This window comes from Tetrao urogallus (assembly GCF_951394365.1).
Source record: "Tetrao urogallus genome assembly, chromosome: 2".
Classification (NCBI taxonomy): domain Eukaryota; kingdom Metazoa; phylum Chordata; class Aves; order Galliformes; family Phasianidae; genus Tetrao; species Tetrao urogallus.
In genome coordinates, this window is record NC_136814.1 from 68,296,740 (window position 1) to 68,312,493 (window position 15,754).

The window sequence follows — 15,754 nt, forward strand, 5'->3', positions numbered from 1 at the left end:
ATCGTGATGTTGTAAGAATAGAGGACAGCAGCTCTGACACACTGAACTCTCTCTGAACAGATATTAAAGCCAAAGGGGAACATTTTCTTTCTCCTGCATGTCATGGCTCCTTAAGAACCTTCTTCTAACTTTATATTCATCTCTGGCTTACTAGAAAATTAGGTTTCCCCTCTGGAAAGTACCTGCACTGCATTTCAGTCACACTTTGAACATTACCTTCCCAGCCCAGCAGCTCACTGCACTGATGTAGGGAACATAGGAAATGTGCTGTCCTAATCACTTTGCAGGGGAGGAAATTTTCAACTTGAACTCTGAAGGACAGGGAAGAAGTTTTAAGATACCCAGAGCAAATCATAAAGCCTAATTCATGCAAGTGTATCATGCAGTTAATTTAGTGGACAAAAAAAGTATGCTGTTCTGCTTTTAGAACACCAAGAACATACCAAAAGTTTTGATGAAGAACAATTGCAAAATAAGCAGGTTCCATAATTTCCACTATGATCCCAGTTCTCATTTACAATACGAATATGTGTGACTGCTGCACCAAAGGGAAAGCAGCGTATCAGTACCCTCTTATTGTTGAACTGCCTTTTCCTATTAATATCAGACACAATACTAACAACCTGTTTTCTGTTTACCTTCTTGTTTCTCCTTCTGAATGATCCTTTCAGCTTGAAGAGAGGCCAGGGTAGAGTCTTTCTGGGAGACAAAGATTTATTTAAGAGAACGTGCATAACATTTGGAGAACAAATACCAAAATTACTCAAATAATTAAGCTGTCAATCAGAAGTTTCCTCCTCTTCTCTCTCCTTTGTAGATGAGGGACTGTGGGACGCTTTTCTGTCAGGGTCTTTACTGCATGCAATTTGAACTAATCCAAATACTCAGAATATGTGGTTTTCTACTAATAAGTCCTACTCTATCGCTGGATGCATGCAGAGTTTCCTTCTCATTATCTAATCTTTTTATCATTTAGCTAACTTATAAACTCTACCTGTAGCAACCTTGTTACTAAACTCAGGCAAAAAAATCCTATAAAAGTAAACAAAACCAGGAGCTTTATTATTTAATTATTATATTCAACAAATATTTCTTCTCACAAGTGCATGAATTTTTGCAAGGTTTTACAGCATCGAGAACACAAGTTTAAGTCTACAAAACCAAGGTTTGGCCCTCATGCTCTGTAAATAAGAAGAAATGAATGGTACAATCTTTTTGTTTTGTTTTGTTTGGTCTGCAGACGAAGTCTATCTTCTGCCATCTGCAAATTTAATGACTGTTCAGCGAAGTAGAATCTAGTGAGGCCTTAGAGTCAAACTTGTGAAAAGATCTGAAGAAAGCTTAGACTACAGCAAGTGCTGGGATCTAAGAGATCAAAATACTTTGAATTCCCCTTTGTAGTGGTAGTCCTGAGAGCTCCCTGAACACAAACACTATTTGACTGCTATCAATTTACTGGCAAAACTGAAATGAAACACCTGTATTGCCAACAGCTATTGCTATACAGTTGTAAATGCCTGCCTCCAGCAAGATCGCAAGTGCGATTGTGTTTCTAGAAGACACTGTTTATTTCCAGGCTAATAGGAGTAGTAATGAACAGACACATTTAAATGTCATAATGATGCTTCAATTATCAGCTATTATCAACATTAGCTCTTTGTTACAATATTGTGTATATGCATGTCTCCACTCATATATCTGCCAAACTTGACATATCATCACATCACCTTTTCTTATTTTGATTTTATAAAAGTAGAATTGGTTGAAATATGAGACAGCAATAGATTTTCTTACATTTTCATGTTAAGTCATTTTCCCTGCATTTTTTTTCCTTCTTTTTACTTCTTTTTTAAATATATGGGATTTTTTGAACTACATTCCTAAAAATGAACTGAAAAAAAATATAGTGACATAAATAATTGAGTTTTCTAGTCATCCAAGTTTACTAAAGCTAAACAATCTAAAAATATTTCTTGACAGTTTTCTTCCAATTCTTTACAAATATTAATAAACAAGTGCTCTTAATGAAAGGAACAATTAAGCAATATATGACAGTATACTAGGCAATCATGTTTCATACTAAACAATTAAACCAGATTGTTTCGATTACCAGATATCTGTGATAGCTAAAAATAACTAGGTGGGATTATGGATTATATGCAAGAAAGCCAGCATGTTGTTTCTTATGGGAAATATTCTCTAAATCCTCTTCAACTCCAATGCTGCTTTCATCTTTAAAATCAGCATCCTTTCTACACTCTCAGACGTTATGTACATTTAGAAGGAGGATTTTCTAGAACTGTTTTATCACAGACTGCCTTTTGTAGTCCTCACTATTATAAAACTCTATAGAATGTTCCCCCAAATTTGCACTACTTGAGAAAGGTGGTATTTTGTCTTTTTTTTTTTTTTGCAGTCAGATTTATTTCCGTTGATTTTCTGCTGCCAAATAATCATTTTTTTTTCTTTCTGGGGAAACTGCAGAATATATTCAAAATCATACTTCTGTGAATGCCAAGAAGTGTTATGCATGTATTCTTTTCAATGCTCAGTCTGTTCAGAAACATCCATGTCTCCTATGTAACCTAAATGTATGTATGAAGTAATTTTTCAGCTTTTCCAGACATATGATAAATGATAGCAAAATCTCAACCTGAGAATCATTTTGTCTCAGATATCTCATTATTCTTTTCTAAGTCTAGCTTTAATTTTGAAAGTTATTAACATGCTTTTCATTCAACTGATCCCGTACTACTAGCAATGACAATGGATTAACCTCTTGCATTTGCCTTTGAAACTAACACACATTGTGGAAGTCTCCTTCTCTTGTATCAACTATTTTTGCATGAGTGCATTTTGGCATTCTGTGCTCTTTTCAAGTTATAATGAGTCACCTACCTCTCCTCTACATTTTTCATTTTCATTATTGCAGCAAGAATCGAGTAAAGAATTCCCATATCTTTAGGATCCAAGATTGTAAAGGAAAGCAGATCAGACACTGAAGACAAAAAAGGCAAATAAGGAATTTCCTGCAATGATGTTATTTAGAAGTTACAGATCTACTCAAACTAATGCAGTATTTCTCAAACTCATGCTCACTTAATCATAGAAAGTCAGAACCATATTTTTATAGAAAATAAGGAGCATTGGATAGTATTTTCAGAGGAAAGAGGTCCTGTGAAGAAGTAAGAAGTGAGATGAACCTTTAGCCCGGTTGTAATGAAATAATCGAGATAATTTTAATTTAAAACATTATTTCTGGAAAATGAAAGCTGAAAATGCAACATATTTATATTAAGAATGGTTGGGCTTATATATAACATATTTGAAATACTTTAATAAAATATTTAGGAGTCATGCAAATGAAATAAGCCTTATTATAGTGGTACTCCTTTACATCCTAGTAGAATGCTGAAATTAGGATTCCCATTACAGTTATTTACACTGTAATTTTCAGAAGTTTGTAATTCATCATCAATATTTCACAGAAGGTGAACACTCGGTGTACAACTCCTAATCCACAAAATACATTTCTTCTAGTAGATTGCTTTTATTCACGTACAATTTTCACACACACGCACAAAAAAAACACTATAATAATCCAGTATAGGCACTGTTTGCTGTTTGTTCTTCATCCTTCTTTGAGATTGAGAAATGTTTATTTTAAGGAAAAATGTAAACCAGAAAAAGACACGGAAGCTTCTTCCTAAAAATCTCACCTTTCTTTTCTGTATTAACTGATGTAGAGGTACAGAATAATTTCTGTAGAAATAATAACAGAATATGTGTTCCTTGAATATTCTGTAAAATATTCAAAATCGGTTTTCAAATATGTAATATAGAAGTAGTTCTTTTAGACTGTTGTGGTTTAACCTGGCAGGCAGCAAAACACTTCACAGACTTTTGTTCACTTCACCACCTGCACAGTGGAATGGGGAAGAGAACTGGGAAAAAACATGTAGAACTTGTAGGTTGAGATAAAAATGATTTACTACGAAAAGAGAAATAACAGTAATTGTAATATACACATATATATTAAAAAAAAAAAAAAAAAGTGGTGCATAGAACCATTTCTCATTGCCCACTGACTGATCCTCACCCAATCCCTGAGCAGTCGCCGCCTCCTGCCACCTCCCCTCAGTTTTATAGTTTTTCTACAGTACATCATATGATATCTAATATCCGTTTTGACAGTTTAGGTCAGTTTCCTGATTCTATCCCCTCCCAGCTCCTTGTGCCCCCCACCCCTTTGCTGGACAATAGCAGAAGCTGAGAAAACTAAAACATCCTTGACTCTGTATAGAACTACTCAGCAACAAGTAGAAATGTGCTATCTATGTTGTTCCTCTCTCCAAGCCAAAACATAGCATTATACCAATACCGAAGAAAATCAACTCTATCACAGTTGAAACAAAGCCAGTGACAGAGTGGAACAATGTGCATAATGAATAAGTTAAAAAACGAAAACAAAACAAAACAGAAGCAACCTTACTAAGGGGAAATTCATTAAATTTCTTTTTAAAATTACTGGCCTGCATGGGTAAATCTACTCCTCTTTCATTGCAATACCTTTGCAGGCAGGTGCAAGTGATTCACAGTTCCCCCACAGCCCTGACCTGATATTTCCCTGTAGGGTTCTGCTGCTTCTGGCTGGCTTCCTTTTGTTGTGTGTGTGGTAACTAGGAGATACAGAGATGGAGTGCAAGGACAATCTGGGCCACTGGAATAAAGGCGGGTAGTCATTATTATGCCTGAACTGAGAACATGGATGTGCTCCTGGATCCAGGAATATAGATGTCATTTACAATGCTGAGATATTATTAAATATATTAAAAGTACCGGTTCAACTGCTGTGAATAGTTTAGTGTTAAATTGCTAAATTGTGGTGAATAAACTATACGTGCATATTGATGTAATTCACCCTCTTGAAGAAGAAATCACTTGTATGACATTAGGAAGAGCTATTTGGCTCTCTCTGCATGTCTATTACTAGAAAGTCATTTAATGCAGATGCATTTTGCATTGTAATCTGGGAGCCATTAGGCTTCATAATGAATACAGAACAGTCTTAACAACTTTCTCCCGTGGGCCCCATCAGCTATGGTCTTTCCTCTCAGCACAGCTGCCATGATGAAGAATGGAAAGGAATAATTATTGTGATGTATCAGTCAAGCATTTTTGTTGCCAGGCAGTCTCAAAGTCGATAGTATATAGTCTGAATTGGATTCCAATTTTAAGATATGATTTGTTTAAAATACAAAACTTTACGAATCACACTGTGGTTCATTACTTCTTGTTGCAATGAGGAATGTGGATATATTTCCCAGGAATATGAACTCACAAAATAATGAAATTTAGGATGGCAATTTTAACAGGTTACAGGAAGAAGTAAAAATGACAAGTGTGCATATTCTTAGCAGTCTTCCAGTGCAAACTTACCTGCAAAACTCTTTATGGCTTATGACAACAGGACTGATGCAGCAAGGATAGTATTTGGTTCTGGCCTTTGTCCGTATGGCATTAATGACTATTACAATGCAACATTTTCCTCCTGAATTATAGTTTGAAAAAAATACCATAAATTACAAAGGATTTAGGGATGTCTGTAACATTTGATCAATGCCATATGGGCTGTTTCATCCTTATTGAGTGGTTTAGGAAGGAGTCCAGCAGAAGCAGCTGCATGTGAGCAGAAGAGAGAGGATGGTCTCATATCATGTGATGTAAGAGTGCCAAGGACAGTCCTTAAGGCCAGTGTTTGGTGGGCTAATGACTTCTAATTTTATTTTATTTTATTTTTTGAGATTTGACCATGGGAGTAAAAAAAAAAATCAGTTATTTGCCTACTTATTAGTGTTACTTTAAAAAATACATTAGCTGCATTTTAGGAGGTTTATTTATGATACCACTACTGTTGGATGCTTCACATTTCAAGTCATTTTTGAAAGAAATGGGATATGCAGTGTTAGAGAAGAAAAGAAAGGGAAGTCTTTTTCTTGAGCCTTTGCGAAGAACATGTATTCTTGTGGAAGCTACTCTGAGGTAAAATTCAGAAAAAGATATCAAGTCTTTAGTTCTTACATATTTTGATTTCCTTTGAAGATTATGATGAAATTCATGGTTTACCTTGACCTGCTAATTGATGGTAAAACTGCAAGTGTCTTGTCTTTAGTAAGATTTAAGCTCAACATATTTATTGCTTACCAATGAGTATAATTTAAGAACATGCACATTTTTAACAGTGAAAGTAATAGCTGTAATATATTGATGATCTTGATGATCTCAAGAAGCATATGAATTAAAGTATCCTAGAAACACAGCTTCTGTAGAAGTCTCTAGCACAGAAAAATGGGTTGAACAAAAAAAGCTACATGTAAGCACACTTTTTTGAACAAAAATTGTACAGATTTTTCCCCTTTATTCTGATGTTCCGTTTGTCTTTCTGACTCTACAGAATACAAGTTTAGGAAATAAGATCTGTATATATTGCATAAATTATTATATACAGTGGTATCAAGTGGTATCAAGTAACACTGAAATTGAGATGCAAGTGTGTTTACTAAATCTGTGTGAACTACTGTAGTCTTTCTGTTTGCAGCTTTTACTTGATTTTTTTTTTTTTAAATATTTACTGGGAATTTATTCTCTGCTGCTTTGGTTTCTCTTTCTTACTTACTCTCCTTTTTCTTTGCTGCTGCTTATTTTAATTCAAGGTAGAGTTGAGTTATAATGGATCTCACATTGAAATGATTACCTGCACTGTTTGGACTAAGTGATGAAGACAAGGATCACCTTTTGCCAATACATTTTATTCTTATTTACCTTGTGGCTGTTCCTCCAGCCAAACAGTGTGAAGGAGCCTTCATATTATAGACAACGAGGCTCAATGAGCCACTTCAAAATTGAAATCCAACACACTTCAGTGTACTTTGATAAGCTTGTCGTCAGTATTTGTCATTCCAATTCCTACAATTCTATGACTACTGTGACTCATTTAGCATCAACCCCTATCAGACACTTTCTCTTTTGAGTGATCTTTACGGTTATTTTCAATTAAAGATTGTGCTTTGAAAAATATTTTGAAAGTTTCCTTTCTAAACCAAAGAAAAGTATACTGCCAAGCTCACCATTTCTCAGCTGGTAGTGAATTTTCAGTGTCTTTTTAAATAATATTCAGACTTAGTTATTAGAGTTCATTGTTTATTAGAATCATAAAATCATACCATCACACAATTGCTTGGATTGGAAAAAACCCTAAAACCCACCCAGTTTTACTTCCCTGCCATAGGCAGAACTGCTCCCCACCACACCAAACTGCCCAGATCCCCATCCAACCTGGCCTTGAATGCCTCCAGGAATGGGGCATAAGTAGCTTCTCTGGGCAACCTGTGTCAGCGCCTCACCAACCTCTAAGTAAAGAATATCGCAGAATCACAGAACTGCTCAGGTTGGAAAAGATCTTAATCATTGAGTCCAATCACAACCTAATCATACCACCATAACTAACAACCCTCTGCTAAATCATGTCCCTGAACATCACAAGCAAACGTGTTTTAAACACATTCAGGGATGGTGACTCAACCACCTCCCTGGAGAGCCTATTCCATTGCTTAACAGCCTTTTCTGTAAAGAAGTTTTTCCCTGATATTCAACCTAAACCTCCCCTGGTTCAACTTGAGGCTATTTCTCCTCATCCTGTTACCAGTGAGAAGAGACCAACCCTGCTCTAACTGTAAGCACCTTTCAGATATTGGAAGAGAACAAGAAGGTCTCCCCTCAGCCTCCTTTCCCCCAGGCTAGACAGCCCCAGTTCCTTCAGTCTCTCCTCACAGGGCGTATTCTCCAAGCCCTTCGCAAGCGTTGTTGCCCTTCTTTGGACCTGCTCCAGCACTTCAATGTCCTTTCTGTACTGAGTTACCCAAAACTCAACACAGTACTCGAGGTGGGGCCTCACCAATGCCGAGTACAGGGGCAAGATGACTTCCCTAGTCCTGCTCACCACACCATTCCTGATACAAGCCAGGATGCCATTGGCCTTCTTGGTCACCTGGGCACACTGCTGGCTCATATTCAGCCAACTGTCCACCAGTACACCAAGGTCCCTTTCTGTCAGACAGCTTTCCAGCCTCTCCTCCCCAAGCCTGTAGTTGCCTGGGGGTTGTTGTGACCAAAATGCAGGACCTGACACTTGGTCCTATAGAAACTCATAGTTAACCTTGGACCATCCATCCAGTCTATGCAGGTCCCTCTGTAATGCTTTTCTTCCCTCAGGCAGATCAACACTCCCTCCCAGCTTGGCATCTTCTGCAAACTTACTGAGGGTGCACTCAGTCCCCTCATCAAGATCGTTACTAATGATATTATATAGAAGCAGCCCCAGTACCCAGCCCTAGGGGACGCCACTTCTGACTGGCCGCCAACTGGATTTAACTCCATTGACCACAACTCTTTGACCATCCAGCCAGTGTTTCACCTATTACACCCATCCAAATAGTGGGCAGCCAGCTTCTCCATAAGAATGTCAAAGGGGAACAGTGTCAAAGGCTTTACTGAAGTCTGGGTAGACCACATTGACAGCCTTACCTTCATCTACTAAGTGGGTAACTTTGCGATAGAATTAAATCAGGCTTGTCAAACAGGATTTACCATTTGTAAACCCATGCTGACTGGGCCTGATGCCCTGGTTGACCTTTAACTGGTCCATAATGGCTCCCAAGATTCTCCATTCTATAACCTTCCCTGGCATCAAGGTGAGACTGATAGGTTTGTAGCTACCAGGATCATCTTTCTGGCCCTTTTTGAAGATGGGCGTCACATTTACCAGTCTTCAATCCGCTGGGACATCCCCAGTTAGCCAGGATTGCTGAAGAATGATGGTGAGTGGCTTGGCAACCACATCCGCCAACTCCCTCAGCACTTTAGGGTGAAATCCATCTGACCCCATGGACTGGTGAGTATCCAGCTTTCAGAGCAGCTCCACAACCATCTCACTGTGGATTATACAGGGCCTATTCTGTTCCCCATCCCTACCTACAAGTGCAGGGGGCTGTCTTCCCAGGGAGTAATAAGTGTTACTATTAAAGACTGAGACAAAGAAGGTATTAAGTACCTCAGCCTTATCCTGATCCTTGGTCACCAAGTTGCCCTCAGCATCCAAGAAGGGATGGAGATTCTCCCTTGCCTTCCTCTTGCCATTGCTGCATTTATAGAAATATTTGTTGTTGTCCTTTACCTTAGTGACCATTTCATCCTAACATCTATCTAAGCTTGCTGAGGCTGCACTAAATCTCACTATCCAGGTTACTGATAGAAATTAGTTCAGAAATAAAGTTGCTGAAACTATTTCTGTCTCTCTCTCTGACATAAAAAGTCATGATTGCTCTTGTTGATCATGATTTACATTTACTTTCCCGCTTATCTGCATGGACAGGCACTTCTGAATCTGGACATCTTGATGTTTTTCCAGCTAGCTTTTTTCAGCAACAGCTAAAATGTGGTGTGTTAACACTCTTTCAGTCACATATCTAAAATACACAGTCATGTGGGCTGATATGAAGAAAATCAATTCCATACAAAATCCAGTACAATATGAAAGGAGTTTCAAGAAATGAAGACTTTTCAGTTTGGAAGACAGACAGTTGAGGAGGGATAGAAGTCTTAAAACCATTAGCAGCATGGAGAAAGCTAATAAAGAACAATTATCCCTTATTTCTCACAAGAACAGTTCAGTAGAGCATAACATGTAATGGTCAGACTGCAGGTATAAATCAAAGAAAAGGAAGTGCTCTTTCACACAGCATGCAGGAAAAGTCTGGAGCTCATCACCAGAGACTCCTGTGGAGGCTATCTGTGTAAATGGGTTTGAAAAACTCTTAGAAAATTCACAGAAGAAGAGTCAATCAAGGGCTATCAAACAGAATGCAGATGCAGCTTTTAACTGTAAAAAATCTCTATATGGCAGACTGCTGGAAGCCAGAAATGTAGTGAGAGAAAGTAACAATCTTTATTTTCATTATTTTTAAGTTTTCTGACCAAACATTTAGTACAGGCCCCTTTCAGAAATGGAATGCAGGCTTAATGGACTTTTGCTCAAATGTGTTTGCTTTTCTGATCTTATTTTTGCATTCTCATTATTAGACTGCAGTTCATCTCAGGTTATACTTTTCCAGTAACATACTTTGAGTACTGGAGGCCACGGAAGACAGCAAACAGGACTTTCTTTATAAAATTGAATAATTTAAATGTTTCCCATCTACTTCATTGATTTGTCTTAGGTGTTCAAAACTAATTTTTTCCCCAGTAGGTGATTTCCACTCGGAAACATCCCTGTTGACCTCTGCCTTCAGTTCTTGTTTAAACTATTTGTACATCTTCTTTTCTCCTGGAAGTTCACAAGTCTAATTTCCTCTGCAGAGAATTTTCACAGCTCCTTCAAAGCCTTCATTTCTTATCTAACGACTGTGATGTTCCTTGACAACATTCACACCTTCCGTTTGGCAGGTCACTCTGGTCAGGAAAAGAAGAGGTGATTCTGGTTAGAGATGTACTGAACTAGCTGAGTCTAATTAGAGGCGGTTAGAAAAACACTCAATTTCAGTCCACCACTTTCAGATATTTTATCCAATATCTAAATTGGAAGCAGCAGGTATCTGATCTGAAAAGAAATTGGTTTTCCTTAAATCTCAACCTCAGGTATTTTTTCCTCATGTTCCAGTCTGAGTTGGTCAGAACAGCCTCATCAAACTCTGTTTTGGAATTCGAAAACTCGCAGCCCTGTGGGGTGGTGCAATGTCAACATTTAGGCAAATGTTTCTAAAATAGGCAGTTAAGCCAATCAATGTATTTTGCTTGGAAATCTGGTCTTATTGCTATTTAGGTGTTACTGAGTGAAATGGGGACCATCTTAAAAAGAAGGTGTTTGAACAGAGGAATGTAGGATTATAAATAAAGTTCCTTATATTTCTTCAGTTAACTCCCTTGTTTTCTATTTTATTCAAGTTTAATAACATCTTATGGAATGAATTTAGTAGTCAACTGGCAATCCAGGATTTTTGAACAAGAAATAGTTGGGTGTGAATTTAAGATCAAGCTGAAACATCTAGTGACTTGAATATATCAGATAGCTTTTGAACTTGTGCCTTCAGCTAGTAGTGGTATTTAGGCTTAAGTTTTACACTAGTAATAAATAAAATACAATATTAAGTCTTTGATGATTAAATATTGTCTTCAGAGAAGGAACCTTTGTAAGCCCAAACATTTATCTCCAAATTGAGTCAACAAACCTATGCTCCATGTATATTTTCATAAGCAAATGCAAATATAAGTAAGAATGATGCAGATAAAAACTTTCAAATGTGCTCTTCAAATCTTTTATTTCACTCAAAACAGGGAACATAGCTAGAATTCATAGTTCATCTGGAATCAGAGCTGAATTTTTAGAAAAATGCCACTAAAGACACTGTAACTAAGACATAGAGAGAGAGGTGGAAAGAGTATGTTGTGCTTTGATCTTTATAGCATTATCCATAATAAATCTAAAGAACTGCATGTCTGAGTACCAAGGTTTTTTGTCTACTAGCAAACTAGTAATGATTTATTTTTTTACTAGACCTGATAAAGGATATGTTGAGAGTGGGCTGTGTTTTCATCCTTAATACGTATCAACTGTTGCCAAAGCACTGTGCAACAGAGAATTGAAAAGAAAACAAAGAAAGGGCAAAAAAGCAGTCGTGTGAAGTACAAATTGGGGCTTACAGCCAGGTAAGCAAATATTTGTTTCTGATTCTTTTTCCTAACCACATACGCAATGATTGGACATTGTATCTCAGTCTGGTTTAGGAAGTGGATCCTGAATACCTGTCTATCTTACGTCTGTCAAGGCACTGTGAGGGATGAGTATCTTTGGAGAAGGGGAAGTGGTAGAGACTTCACATGGGGTACTCCAAGGTAGGGTCTGACAGCCATGGCCTGGCAGACAGGGCTTATCCCACCACCTCAGCCACGCTAGGAGATCAGGAGCAGCTACATAGATAAGTCTTTTCTGGGGCACAGGATCACAGATGTGACTGAGTGTGGAACTCATGGGCAGCACTGGGTAGCTCTCCTGGAAGATGGAGTCTAGTATTGCTGCAGCCTCATTGGGGCAAGGATTGGCATTCCCAGAGACAGGGTTCTGCATTATGAGCAAGGTGGGGGAACTCCAGGGTAGCTGGGCAGGAACAGCAAAGCCCATTTTCCTAGCAAAGCACTCATTTCTGAGCTACCTGATAGTCCCTCTCCTTTCATTCTATCTGCTTGCTTAATGAATCTTGCCTTCTTTGCAGTCCTGTGGAAATGTGAAAGATGAAAAGTGATCTGATCCAAAATTGATAGCATTGTGTAGTAAAAAAGGAAATCAAATCCCAGGAAAATTAGCAAGATTTCTGCCATGTGATAAGCTATTTTTCTTTGCTTAGGTGACAGAGTTTCTGCTTTCAGGCATAATTCACACTCTGTTGTTTCTGTTCAACAAACACCACCACATGAGCTGTTGCATCAGTTGTCCAGCACATGACATATCAGATAGAAAGGAGCTCAGATTTGTAATGTGGTGGGTTAGCAAAAGGTTAACTAAACTGCAAATAACTTTGGCTTTTTCACAGACACTACAAAATATTCTGTATGTTAAACATTTTTGAATATGTGCTTTTCTGTCTGGTAATTGCTAAAGGGCTTCTTGTGACACTTTGGAATAAATGTCCAATGATTATTAATTCGTATAGTACTCCTCTAGTAAATCATGATCTTCTCCTGTGGCATTGCTGGATGTAGTCTTTCAAAAATCCCACAAAATCCTCTATCTCTTGTCTCAGGTAATCAAGTATATCTGCTTTAGTGTATCTAGATTTGGCAGTGCTCCAGTTTCTTTGATATGTTTTGTAAAAAAAAGACCTGATTAGTAAGTGCTAGTGTTTAGGGATAGGCAAAGCCTTTTTAATATTGTTAATTTAATTCGACTGAGATTTGGTAGGTTTTTTTCTAATGTCCCTTCTTCTGCTTACCCTTAAATTAAATTAAATTTAATTAGATTGAGATTTATTAGACTTGGAAATAAAAACTCCATATTTAGCTTAAAAAGATAACATTGAAATAATTTGCTGTTTTGTTAAAAGAAGTACTTTCCACTCTTTTCTCACACTAACAGAAAAAAAGCAGATTTTGCAATTTGACTTTTTTTTTTTTTGCCAACTCTAAGTCTCTTATTGCATAACACAGAATAGAATTAAACAAATATTTAAAAGACAAACTTATAATATTTTAAGCAGTTCAAGCATTTTAAGCACCACCATTTATTCTTCATTTAGTGATCTTCTTTGCATTATGCAAGAGCATCTCTCTTCATACTGAGGCATTTAATTATTAGGCTTACAAAACAGTAAATATTTGGCCTGTGTTGCTGTTGCTCATATTGCCATATAAACAGGCTGATAAATAAAAAAAATATATTAAGGCAAAGTTAGATAATAGAAATGGAACTGGGTTTTGCTGTCCCTTTCTCTACTGAGGTAAAATGAAGAAGAATCTGTTCCCACTTAAACCCATCATGCATCTAGACTCTGTTCATAGCAAACCCTAAGTATGTCTGTTGTCTTCTCTTCTGAAAAGAGTGCATTTAATAAGCAATATCTTAGAGAATACAAGTTGAGAAAACCTTGAACCTTCTAGCCAGAAAACTGCCCATTCATAGTGTAGAGGGCATCATGCAGCCCATACTTAACAGAAATAGCAGAAAGATACTGTTTATCAGAGAACCATGATTTCAGAGCAAGAAATGTCAGAAATGTCTGAAATTTAATTTTTAATTTTTTTTTTTTATTTTGTTGTTGTTGCTATTGCATATCTACAATAGTCATTGCAGTTGGATCAAACCTGGATATTTCTGTAGAGCGCAGGCAGTTCACGGTGCTGACTTTACACATCTCTCCTGTAAATTCCTTGTTTCATTTTACTCCATACCAAATTGTTTGGCTTCTTTAAAGAGAATGACTTTGCATGCTAGGACTGATTTTTATGGATGTTTTTCTTTGCTAGCGTGTTGTTAAAAATCAGCATCTGAAATGGCTTTGCAGCCTAAGGCTGGAGAGAGGCAGCAGGAAATAGAGATGCAGGAGTTCAGCTTTGTTTTTCTCCTGCATGGCTGTTGGCAGTCCCTCCATATGCTGGGATTCAGTCTCCCCCAAACAAGTGCCTGAAGCCTTCACAGTGTGTTGATGCAGTAGAGCAGCAGGAATTCGAGGGTTTATCTTTATTAGACTTGATCACTCACTGTTTATGAGGTAGCACAGCTTGTGCTGGTAATGAAAGACCTCCTCTCTTCCCCACAACCCCCCCCAATTAGTTGGTTTTGTGAGTCTCATATTTCTTACAGAAAAGTTTTATGTCAATATTGACAAGATGAGAAAAAGAAAATGAATTGACTTCACACAGCTTGAGTCTCATCCTATAAAAATTCTGTGAGAGCAGGACAGGACTCCAGCAGTTCTATCTTTTTCTCTAACAGTATCCTACAACAAAATTAATACATTAGATGATGCTTGTGACACTGAATTTAACATTTGCCTCATGTTAATTCAGAGTGTTTTCAGGGTGTTATGAATCACTACACACAAAAGTAAAAAAACAAACCCCTTCAGTATCAAAAAGAAATAAATCCACTAAGTTTTCCTTGTGACTGAGGGAGTGGTTTATGGAAATTGACATGGTGAAGAAACAATGCCAGAAAACCCCAATCTCTGAAGACAGTTTGTAATGAGGAAACTGAATCTCACTAGTCTGATGAATGAGATACAATGCAATGTAGTTAATCCTTCTGAGTTCCCTGTTTGCAAAATGAGATAACAGTAGTTCTAATCATCTTTCTTCCAGGTTGCCTAGATAGATTTGAGACATTTCAAGTGGTGCATTTTTAAGGCATTGTATGTGCGTAACACCCAACCAAAGACAAAATGATAATAAAATGAGAAAATATTAGATCCCTATCTGAACTGGGTACCTGCAGTATCAACCATATTTGATGGTTATATAAACAGTAAAAAAATGGGTGCCTAAGTGTTATTTAATAGTTAACAAGTGCATACATAGTGCAGTAGACATATTAAGGATGAAAGTAAGAATCAGTAGTATGGAATAACAATTTATAGGTCAAAAATAGCAACACAAATTCAATAAATTACTTAATAGGTATTCAGTTAACTGATTAGAGAGTGACTCTGATGCACTGGTGTCCACGTTGCAAAAGTTGCAGCAGTTGTATTGCTGATTATTGGCAGATGCCGGCAATCCAAATTTTAGCTGCAAGAGGACTGCAAACCACTTCTATAACAGAATGTAGTTTTGCAATCTGACATGCACTGTCTGACATGCCATTAAGCACTTAATATTTTAGAAGCACATGCCTGCTAGACAGACTGTGTAGAAGTTTGTTAACCTTTGCACTGATGTGGTGCACTTCATCTCCAAGTGGCAAATCAACTCATTTATTATCTATTCTTCTGCTTATTCTCTTCTTCCAGGTATAAATTACATATTGAAAGTACTGGAAGGAAACAGTAGTCTGATAAGAAATATATGAAATACAGTTCATATTTTAAGGAAATTGCTAGCATTTACAGTTCTTAATAACTTTGTCTATGTTCTCTAAGGTCTTCTGTTGTCTTCATGCCTACAGTTTGCACGGTTGTGAGAATATTGTCTAGGTTTGTAATTGCAGCTTCAC